This window comes from Globicephala melas, chromosome 2, assembly GCF_963455315.2.
Source record: "Globicephala melas chromosome 2, mGloMel1.2, whole genome shotgun sequence".
NCBI classification, from domain to species: domain Eukaryota; kingdom Metazoa; phylum Chordata; class Mammalia; order Artiodactyla; family Delphinidae; genus Globicephala; species Globicephala melas.
Genome location: NC_083315.2, coordinates 59,792,476 through 59,803,673, shown reverse-complemented (window position 1 = coordinate 59,803,673; position 11,198 = coordinate 59,792,476). Strand labels below are relative to the sequence as shown.

At 49.4% G+C, this 11,198-nt stretch overlaps 1 pseudogene; it reads left to right on the top strand.

The window, feature by feature from the left end:
* The first annotated feature begins 2,861 nt into the window (after positions 1–2,861).
* Positions 2,862–5,043, top strand: LOC115862780 (stress-induced-phosphoprotein 1 pseudogene; annotated as a pseudogene).
* Positions 5,044–11,198: the final 6,155 nt, after the last annotated feature.

The following is an 11,198-nucleotide window of genomic DNA, read 5'->3' as shown; positions in this document are numbered from 1 at the left end:
CTGCAGTCATTCCTGCTTTCCGACCGCCACCCACCTTCCTCCCCCTGCCCCTGCAGACACAGGAGGAGAAGGACCAGGGCGGCCCTAAGAAGCTTTGAGCTGCGGAGGGCAGGAAGGGCAGGGGTCTGGTGCCTTCACGGGAGCCAGCTCGGCTTGGGGCTCAGACCGTGCTCTGCATCCCTCCCCCGCCAGTCCCACCCCCGGCAGCCGGAGGAAGTTTTCAGCTCTTTCAAACCTCTCCCACCAGGCTCCTGGCCTGTGTGTGACCTCCGAGAGGGTCAGTGACCTGTCTGTCCCAGGTCACTCATGACAGGCAGACCGCAGAAACCCCTTAAGGGGAGATAATCCCTAGAACCCTTCACAGCAGGAAATCAGGCTGGAAACTCGTGCCCTCGTCGCCTGCCTCTTGCCACCACCCAGCAACTCCTACCTGGAGGCACGCCTTCCTCTAAGGGAAAAATCCGCCCACGGTCCGACCCAGCCCTAACACATATATCATCCCAGGATCAGGCAAACCCCTCAGCCCAGCCCTTTCCCTCTGCTCAATCACAGCTCAACTGCTTTGTAAACCTGCACTCCTGTGTCTGCACACCCAGAGGCTGCCGTCTGCACCCCAGCCCCTTCGGGGTGAAGAGGTTAAGAGTCCAGGCTTGGCCAGGTTGTGAGGTGGATGCCCTCCTTAGGGCAGGCTTTGGTCTTTGACAACTTATACCTCCAGTCCTAGTTCCATTGCCCCCATTCTCCCACCTGCCCTTCCATAAGCGGCCCCCCCCGCCCCAACTCTGGCCTGTGACCCCATCTCCCAGGCCAGCCAACCCACTCTGGCACCCCCATTCCATCTCCCTTGCCTGTGCTCCCAGGATGCCCAGGTCTTACCTGGTGATGCCAGGAAGCCTCTGTCTCCGGAGATGTCAGTGTTCCACAAAGGAGGGAGTGATTGCAGAAACCCCAACCTCTGCGCAGGCTGGCAGGTCCGCCCCCTTCCCAGGCACCCTCAGGGCCAGGAAGATTTGATTTCTGATGGCTCCAGTCCAAGAGCAAAGGCCACTCACACCCCAGGACACTGGGTCCTCATCTCCTGGCCCCTTCAGCGCCCCTCCTGGCCAGGCCAGGCCAGTCTAGACGAGGCTGAGGCCAAAGCTGGGGGCAGGGCTGAAGATTCTCTCAGCTCTGAGGCCGGCTTCACAGCGATGGTCAAAGCAGGAGCTCCCAGGGACAGGAGAGGGATGACGGACAGAAACATGCCTGAAGACCACTGCACACCACCGGGCAAGGGCTCTGGGTTCAGGCTCCAGTGGTGGGAGATGAGCACGTGCTCACTCTCCCCATTCAAACCCCTGCTGATCAAGAACAATTTTACAGAGAAAGCTCAATCAAGAGCTAGAGATCAGGGCTCAGCCTGCGTCTAGGATCAGGGCTTAGGTTACGCACAAGGATGGGGCTCAGTCTATGACAGGGCTGGTACTGGAATTTGCACTTGAGCTGGGCTAGACCTGGGGTCTCGCTGCTCTTCCCTTGCGCTCCAACAGGATGTCCATCCCAACACCTGAAATAAACTGTTCCTCGTACCTGAAATAAATTGAGTGGGAATTCTAGCTTGAGATCAAGGATTTCAATACAAGAACTTTTAGAAGATTCACAGCGTCTGGGGCAGGATGGGGATCTGGTACAAAGGGCTGGTTAGTATTCCTCTTCTTGTGGAGCAGCTCAAGCCCCTCAACCAGGCCCTTCCCTGGCACTGCAGCCGGTGCCAGTGCCTCCCTCCTCCTCCTGAGTTCCACAGCCCTGAGAGGACCACAGTCTAGCGCGATTATAGTCTGACTGTTCTGCGTAAGAGCTCTGCACCGCCCCCATGCCCCATTCCTAACACAGCGAAGTACAGAGGGGAACCCTCTCCCTCTGTGATCATCGGGAGTGGTGGCTTCCTGGGGCAGGAGGAGGGTCTGCACTGGGGGTCATCCTGTGACCCTAGTCCAGCACCAGAAGAGAGGGTGTGTGGAGACCCAAAGAGTCCTGGAGAACATGACAGCAGTGGGCAAGGTGGGACCCCAAAGGGAGGAACAGGACAGGTGGTCCCAGGGCTGACCAGGCAGACATTTGCCTAGACACAGCGGCAGTGGGGCTGGCAGATGCTCAGCTTCGCCTATGTACCTTCCGGAGGTAAGGCCTCGCCAGCTTCGAAGGTGGGCCTCCCCTTCCTGGCTCTCTCTCCCGGGCTCCCAGCCCTCTGGTGGAGGAGTGGGGGTGGGGTGAGGGATCAGCTTACACTCCTCATGTGCCCCTTGTCATGTGCCTGCCCTATCCAGACCTTATTCCCGCCCCCCCCCACCCCGTCTGTCACCTTGCTCCTCAGAGAAGTGTTGCTATTATGGCCCAAGGGCTCCAGCCACTTGACTAGGACAGAATAGGGGGCTCACAGGAGGAACAGAGAGAAGAGTATGGGGGAGTGACTTTACACCTGTAAGTACTGGAGATGTCAGGGAAGGCTTCCTGGAGGAGAGGGGGGAGGACAGGATAGGAAAGGGGAGGGCACTAGCAGAGACCACTAGTTGTCCCTGAATATTCCTCCTCCCGTTCTTCATTACTAATACAATCCCTTATTTTTTTTAATTTATTTTTTGGCTGTGCCGTGCAGCATGTGGGATCTTAGTTTCTCAGTTCCCCGACCAGGGAACGAACCCGTGCCCCCTGCATTGGGAGCGTGGAGTCTTAACCACTGGACCACTAGGGAAGTCCCCACTATCCCTTATTCTTAGCTGGGCATGGGGTGGTCCAGAATAAAGACTGTATTTCCTAGCCTCCCTTGTAGTGGGTGTGACCATGTGACCCCGTTCTGGCCAATAGGATGAGTGCCGTGAGGGATGTACGGTAAGTGTCCCCAAAAGGAAAAGGTGTTACTCTTTGTCCTTCTCCTTCTTGCCGACTGAAATGTGAAACTCAAGCTCTTGGACCATGAAGTAGAGGCTGTGAGTGGAAGATGGTGGAACAAAAAAGGAAGGTCCTAGACATCCTTGTAAAGTCACCTGACCGACCGTGGACTAACCACCTCCAAACTTGTTTTGTGTGAGAGAGAAATAAATGTCTGTCTTATTCAAACCACTGTTATTTGGGGTTTCCTGGGTTGTTTTTGTTTTTTTTTTTTTACTGTCCTAGCCTTGACTTTACACCTGTGTTGGGTAGAAACTTTGCACGGCCTCCCTTCTCTGACTCAGCAGCCCCCAACTCAGCCAACCTGAGTGGGGCTCCCTCAGTGGGGGCAGTGGACGTCTTTGGGGCGTGCATCTCTTTCAGGCAGCCCAGTCTTTTAGGCGCTCTTAGCCCTTCATGATTTTCCTCTCTTCACCCTTCTCCATGTCTCCCCAGCAAGCACCCTCCACTTGGGCTAAGTGGGAACCCTCATCCTTTCCAGGTTCATTTCCAACTCCATGCTTTTGCTCCTGTCTCAAGAAGGAGTAGGCAGTATGAACTGCCCATTAACCAAGGAAGAAATTGGAAAAAGTGCAATTTTTACCTTTAATAAAAACTCTGGCTGCAGAGAAACAAAAATCTGCTTGAAGCTGTCAGAGGGTCAACAAAATAGTGAAGAATTCCTAGAGCAAGATACAGGAGGAGAGGGCTTCCCTGGTGGTGCAGTGGTTGAGAGTCCGCCTGCCGATGCAGGGGACGCGGGTTCGTGCCCTGGTCCGGGAAGATCCCACATGCCGCAGAGCGGCTGGGCCCATGAGCCGTGGCCGCTGAGCCTGTGCGTCTGGAGCCTGTGCTCCGCAACGGGAGAGGCCACAGCAGTGAGAGGCCCGCGTACCGCAAAAAAAAAAAAAAAAAAAAAAATAGAAACACTCTCAGAGGATGGTTGCAAAACTCTTGCCTTCAAGCCTGACTGGGGCAAGGGCTATTCATGAAAAGCAGAAGCTCTTGAGTTCTTAAACCCATTTGAAGAAGCCAAGCGAACGTATGAGGAGGGTTTAAAACACAAAGCAAACAATCCTCAGCTCAAAGAGTGTTTACAGAGTATATGGAGGCGTGGCCGGCAGACAGGAAAGTCATGACCCCTTCCAACATGTCCAGTCTGTACCAGAAGTTGGAGCGTGATCCCAGGACAATACCTCCACCACCACCTCCTCCCAGAAAGGAGACCAAGCCAGAGCCAATGGAAAAAGATCTTCAGGAGAGTAAGAAGCAGGCACTGAAAGGAAAAGAATTGGGGAATGATGCTTGTAAGAAGAAAGATTCTGACGCAACCTTGAAGCTCTATGACAGAGCCACAGGCCTGGACCCCACCAACATTACTTTTGTGACCAACCAAGCAGCCGTGTACATTGAAAAGGGCAACTACAGTGAATTCCGGGAGCTTTTTGAGAAGGCCATTGAAGTTGGCCCAGAAGACTACCGACAGACTACCAGAGCTTATGCTCAAATTGGCAACGCCTATTTCAAAGAAAAGTACAAGGGTGCCATCCATTTCTACAACAAGTCTCTGGCAGAGCACTGAACCCCAGATGTGCTCAAGAAATGCCAACAGGAAGAGAAAATCCTGCAGGAGCAAGAGTGACTGGCCTACATAAACCCTGAGTGGGCTTTAGAGGAGAAGAACAAAGGCAATGCATGTTTTCAGAAAAGGAACTATCCCCAGGCCAGGAAGCATTAAATGGAAGCCATCAAACAGAACTCAAAAGATGCTAAATGGTACAGCAATCAAGCTTCCTGCTATAGCAAACTCTTGGAGTTTCAGATGGCACTCAAGGACTGGGAGGAATGTATCCCGCTAGAGCCAACGTTCATCAAGGGCTATACATGGAAAGCAGCTGCCCTAGAAGTGACGAAAGACTACCCAAAGGCCACAAATGTCTACCAGAAGGCATCAGACCTGGACGCCAACTGTAAAGGAAGCAGCAGATGGTTACCAATGCTACCTCATGGCCCAGTACAACCAACACGACAGCCTGAAGATGTGAAGTGATGGGCCGTGGCTGCCTTGAGGTGCAGCAGATAATGAATGACCCGGCCATGCAGCTCATCCTGGAACAGGTGCAGAAGTACCCCTAGGAATGTAAATTGGTACAGCCACTATGGAAAACAGCATGGAGGTTCCTCAAAAAACAAAAAAAGAGTTGCCATATGATCCAGCAATCCCACTCCTGGGCATATATCCAGACAAAACTATAATTTGAAAAACATGCACCCCTATGTTCATAGCAGCACTATTTACAGTAGCCAAGACATGGAAACAACCTAAATGTCCATCGACAGATGAATGGATAAAGAAGATGTGGTACATATACACAATGGAATATTACTCAGCCATAAAAAAGAATGAAATAATACCATTTGCAGCAACATGGATGGACCTGGAGATTATCATACTAAGTGAAGTAAGTCAGAATGAGAAAGACAAATACCATACGATATCACTTATATGTGGAATCTAAAATATGATACAAATCAACATATCTACAAAACAAAAAGACACTCACAGATATAAAGAACAGACTTGTGGTTGCTGAAGTGGGGTGGGTAGGAGAAGGAAGAATTGGGAGTTTGGGATTAGCAGAGGCAAACTGTTATATACAGGATGGATAAACAACAAGGTCCTACTGTAGAGCACAGGGAACTATATTCAATATCCTGTGACAAACCATAATGGAAAAGAATATATATATATATATATACACACACACCACACACACACACATATATATATGGGACCTGGGCCCCTTTGCTCAGTGCTGCAGTGCTTGCACCTGGACACACATCTCCTCGAGCAACAAAATACAAAGGAAGTATCAATATAAGGGACTAAAAATAACTGCATGCATGCACAGTTGGGGCAAATTCTGGACAACGAGATACAAAGAGACCAAAAAGCCCAACTGCCACTTCTGAAGAGCTGACAGCAAAAGCAGGGGACTGCACATGCCCCCTGCACACAACACCACCAAAGGGATGGGCAAACCTCCTAAGCCACCCCTCTGGCCCGACCCCTTGTCACACCCCTACCCTCACCCCATATTAGAAACCTGCTCGCCCCACCTCAGAGTGAGCAAGTAAGGGAACCTGTTGTTTGTTCTCGCTCCCCCCCTGCTGTGGCAGGAGCCCCAATAAAGCCTTGCCTGAATTTCTTGTCTGGCCTCTGATCAACTTCTATTGATTAAGGAGGCCAAGAACCCTGATCGGTAACATACTTTGTGGGCCAAGAACCCTGATCAGTAACATAATTTGTGGTGACACCACGAAGAGACTATTGTCCCCTTCCCAGGAGAGGATCTGGGCACCTCTGGAACCACTGAACGCAGCTACCCTGTGGTGACAAGCGGCCGCCTGAACCTCTTGTTTCAGCGTCACCACGTTTGGTTAAGTCTGCCTTCCTGGCCCCTGAGGGCCTCAGTACCCTCATTCAGGCAACGTTTTTCCCCTCTCCTTCTTTTTCCCTCACCACTTTCTCTTTCCCCTTTGTCCCTTTCCCTCTCCTGAAATCTCTCTACTTCTCTCTCTGTCCTCTCTTACTTCTGTCCTTTCCTTCCAAGAAAGTGGATATGAGGCAGCCACAGCATCACTCCTCTCAGCCTGTGAGACCTGCTCCCTCTGGCTGGCAATGGCTCACCTTGACAGGTGACAAGCAGAAGTGGGAGAGGCTCACCTCACACCTTGGTCCAGTGGGCTCTCCCCGACTGGAGATTTGTGAGTGATAGAGGTTCAAACATATCGTGTAGCATCTGGAAGTCTGATCGTCCCAATATTCTTGCCTTTATTTTCCTGCCTCCAAGAGAAGTCCTGTTGGGAACGGGCTGAAGCAGCAGATTTCTATATACTGGTGTACACGTGGGTGAGAGTCCCACCTGTGGGTTGGGGACCCACAGATGACGTACAACTGGCTGGTTTCCAGGCTTGATCACCTGGTGGGCAGTGGACCGGGTGCTCCCTCCTTCACTGGCCCTTTCTGGAAGCGCACAGATTGTTGCCTGAATAGACACCGACAGGGGGCAGGTTGAAATAGCAATCTCTGTCTCTTTCTCTCTTTCAGTCTTTTCTGTCCCTCCTCCCTTTACCTCTCCTTTGGTCCTCACGCTTATACTTCCATCCCCCTTCATCCTGAAGACTCCTTGTTTGTATCTTTAAGTTTCTGTCATTGGTACTTGTTTTTTTTTGGCTGCATTGGGTCTTTGTTGCTGTGTGCGGGCTTTCTCTAGTTGCGGCAAGCGGGGGCTACTCTTCATTGAGGTGCACGGGCTTCTCATTGCAGTGGCTTCTCTTGTTGCGGAGCTCGGGCTCTAGGCGCACAGACTTCAGTAGTTGTGGCACACAGGCTCTGTAGTTGTGGCTCACGGGCTCTAGAGAGCAGGCTTCAGTAGTTGTGGCACACAGGCTCAGTAGTTGTGGCTCGTGGGCTCTACAGTGCAGGCTCAGTGGTTATGGCACACGGGTGCGCACGGGCTTAGTTGCCCTGCGGCATGTGGGATCCTCCTGGACCAGGACTCAAACCCATGTCCCCTGCATTGGCAGGCAGATTCCCAACCATTGCACCACCAGGGAAGCCCCCGGTACATGTTTTTGAAAGGACCTTTGTTTTATGTAGTTTTGTCTGTCTAACTGCTCGTGCAAGTCTCTGCCAACATTGTGAGCATGGTGGAACATTTACACCTTGAAATGAAAATGCAGCCCACATAAACTGAGACTCCAGCCTTGGGTTACTTAGTGAGATTTTTTGTTTTTTTAATTAATTTATTTATTTGGTTGTGCTGGGTCTTAGTTGCGGCAGGCGGATTCCTCAGTTATGGCGTGTGAACTCTTAGTTGCGGCATGCATGTGGGATCTAGTTCCCTGACCAAGGATCGAACCCAGGCCCCCTGCATTGGGAGCGTGGAGTCTTATCCACTGCGCCACCAGGGAAGTCCTACTTAATGAGATTTTATTTTATTTTTTTGCGGTACGCGGGCCTCTCACTGTTGTGGCCTCTCCCGTTGCAGAGCACAGGCTCCGGACGCACAGGCTCAGCGGCCATGGCTCACGGGCCCAGCCACTCCGCAGCATGTGGGATCTTCCCGGACCAGGGCACGAAACCGTGTCCCCTGCATCGGCAGGCAGACTCTCAACCACTGCGCCACCAGGGAAGCCCTACTTAGATTTTAAAGAGCAAAAAAAGAAGAGAGGAGCTTGCCTCTCTCTCCTCTGCCTTTGTAACGTAATTCTGCCTGGGCTCTCAGGAACCACCTGATTCATCTGTAGTCCCCCAGACTGAGGTGAAAAGAAAAAAGAGGGTTTTTAAATTCAAGCGGGAAAACTCTGAGATCTCTGGTTCTGTCTTTACGTAAAAACTAACTTGTAAATAAGCTGTATTTAATTAACTTAAAGAAAATTGAGTACTTATATACATTCTCAGAAATTTAAAAGAAAACTCACCAGAATATATTTCAGGTTCATGTGATCTGGGAAATATTCAATATTGAATTAATATCTGATATTAGAGCTAGCTTAAGCTTATGGGTTTAATTAATACAGATCTGTCTTTAGAGTCATCAACATTATTTATTTATTTTTGGCTACATTGGGTCTTCGTTGTTGCCTGCGGGCTTTCTCTAGTTGCGGCAAGCGGGGGCTGTTCGTCATTGCAGTGCACGGGCTTCTCATTGCAGTGGCTTCTCTTGCTGCGGAGCACGGGCTCTAGGCGCGTGGGCTTCAGTAGTTTTGGCTCGTGGGCTCTAGAGTGCAGGCTCAGTAGTTGTGGTGCACGGGCTTAGTTGCTCCGCGGCATGTGGGATCTTCCTGACCAGGGCTCGAACCCGTGTCCCCTGCATTGGCACGTGGATTCTTAACCACTGGGTCAGCAGGGAAGTCCCAGGAGTCCCAGTATGTAGGGTTACTGAAAGTTAATAAGTGCATATTGTTTCTGTTATGAAATTTGTCAACAGGGAAGATAATCTCATATGATTAAATTTTTAAGTAAAGGTAACTGAGATAACAGCTTTTTGGTAAACTCTATAGGAATAATTATGTTTTGGAAATGTCCATCTAAATAGTCTCTCCAAATTTTGGTAGGGTGAAACTAAATTAAGTTAAATGATAGGAACTCATTGAGTATCCAGGCCATTTCAAATAAGACGAAATATTGGAATATTAATTGCTAAACAGGTCTAAATTTACCTACTTTTCTCTTCTTGTGAGAGAGAAACTAAAGCTGTTTGGTGCTGCCTTGAGATGTTCTCTACCAATCTACAGAATGCTAATGTAAAAGACAGTTCATGGTTCCTTAAGGAAAGTAGGATGTTTGTTTTCAGAAAAGAAGGTATGAAGAATGGAAATATATTTCGTTAAAGGAAAAAGGGTGATTTTTGTCCTAGAGCTGGTTATTTTTGAATGGAAAGAATAAGGGACAGGATAATATGGCTACAGAAAGCTGCAGAAGGTTTGTGGGAAAGGAACATTGAGAAAAGAATTTTGTACATGGTCAGGATTTTCTAAAGTTATGTTAAATTTAATTAGGTAAATGGATTTTCTTAAGAGTAGGCTTATGCAAGACTGGATTTTGTTTCTCTCTCTCATAAGAGAACAAAGCTTTCCTGGAATGCTGCTTTTGATAACAGATTATGTGAGTTTCTGTGCCTTTAAGTGATCTGTTTTTATTTATTTTTAAAATAATTTTTTAAAAATTTATTTTTATTTTTGGCTGCCTTGGGTCTTTGTTGCTGCATGCGGGTTTTTCTCTAGTTGTGGTGAGCGGCGCCTACTCTTCGTTGCAGTTGGCAGGCTTCTTATTGGGTGGCTTCTCTTGTTGCAGAGCACGGGATCTAGGTGCACGGGCTTCAGTAGTTGTGGCACTCGGGCTCAGTAGTTGTGGCTCGCAGGCTCTAGAGTGCAGGCTCAGTAGTTGTGATGCATGGGCTTAGTTGCTCCACGGCATGTGGGATCTTCCCGGACCAGGGCTCGAACCTGTGTCCCCTGCACTGTCAGGCAGATTCTTAACCACTGCGCCACCAGGGAAGTCCCTGTTTTTACTTTTGAAATCTTTTTTTCACCTTAGCTCAAGGAATAATTGTTTCACAGCGACCTACAATTCTATCCAACAAGGTGTTTTAAAACTTCTCAAAAGTTTTGAGAGACTTCCCAAATGTGAAATTCTAATTAAAGTTCTTTTGACCTCCAGCTAACTTTTGGATGCTTCAAACAGCCCCTGGAGCACCCCAAAGAGAGATCCTAAACTAATTGGGTTCATTTGGTATGTTAAATTACATGGGAAACACTGTCCAAACTTGCTGCTGCCTGTGTCAGATAGAATCATCAGGCTCTCCTCAATTTTATCATAGCCACCAAACAGATAGGGGAAAGGGTTTGGGGCTCTTCTGCTGTCTAGTCTCTCACCTTACTCTATGTCCAAAAAATCCCCTGTGGGAATACTCCAACCTCTAGGTCCTCAGGTCCTGACCCCCATGGCATCTTCCGTTGTGCCCAACTCCAATTCTTCCAGGAGTTCCTTTTTGCACCTCTAGGACTCCCTTCACTCCAGGTCTTGGCAGCCCATACCTTTTTACAAACTACCTATTGGGCTGGCCAACTCTAAGCAGTCCACATCCTAGTCTTTATAGATGCTCAATTTGGAGGAATATACCCTAACATAGGGAACCTTGTTATAGGACATAAGCTTATAGACAACAGATCCCCCTCAAGGGAGAGCCCCGGCAATGCACTGGAACTGGTTCAAATGTCCCTTATTGGGGACCCCTTGCTTGAGGGACTGGTTAGGTGATGGGAGAGTAGAGGACACTCAAAATCCCATTAGGCAAGAGGGATTTCAGAGGACCCTCCGACCCACTTCTGACAAAAGCTTCCTGGTAAAATGTCTCTGGGATGTTGGACTTCATTTCTAAAAGTGCTCTTGGTTGAAGCTTACTCAACGTGGGATGATCCTCTTCTAAGCCAGAAGAAACATCTCTGGAGTGTATCCTTAAAAATTGGGAAATTTTCGATTGGTTCAAGATGGCGGAGTAGAAAGACGTGCTCTCACTCCCTCTTGCGAGAGCACCAGAATCACAACTAACTGCTGAGTGGTCATTGACAGGAAGACACTGGAACTCACCAAGGAGGATATCCCACATCCAGAGACAAAGGAGAGCCAAAATGAGACGGTAGGAGGGGCGCAATCACAATAGAATCAAACCCCGTAACTGCTGGGTGGGTGAGTCACAAACTGGAGCACACTTATACCACAG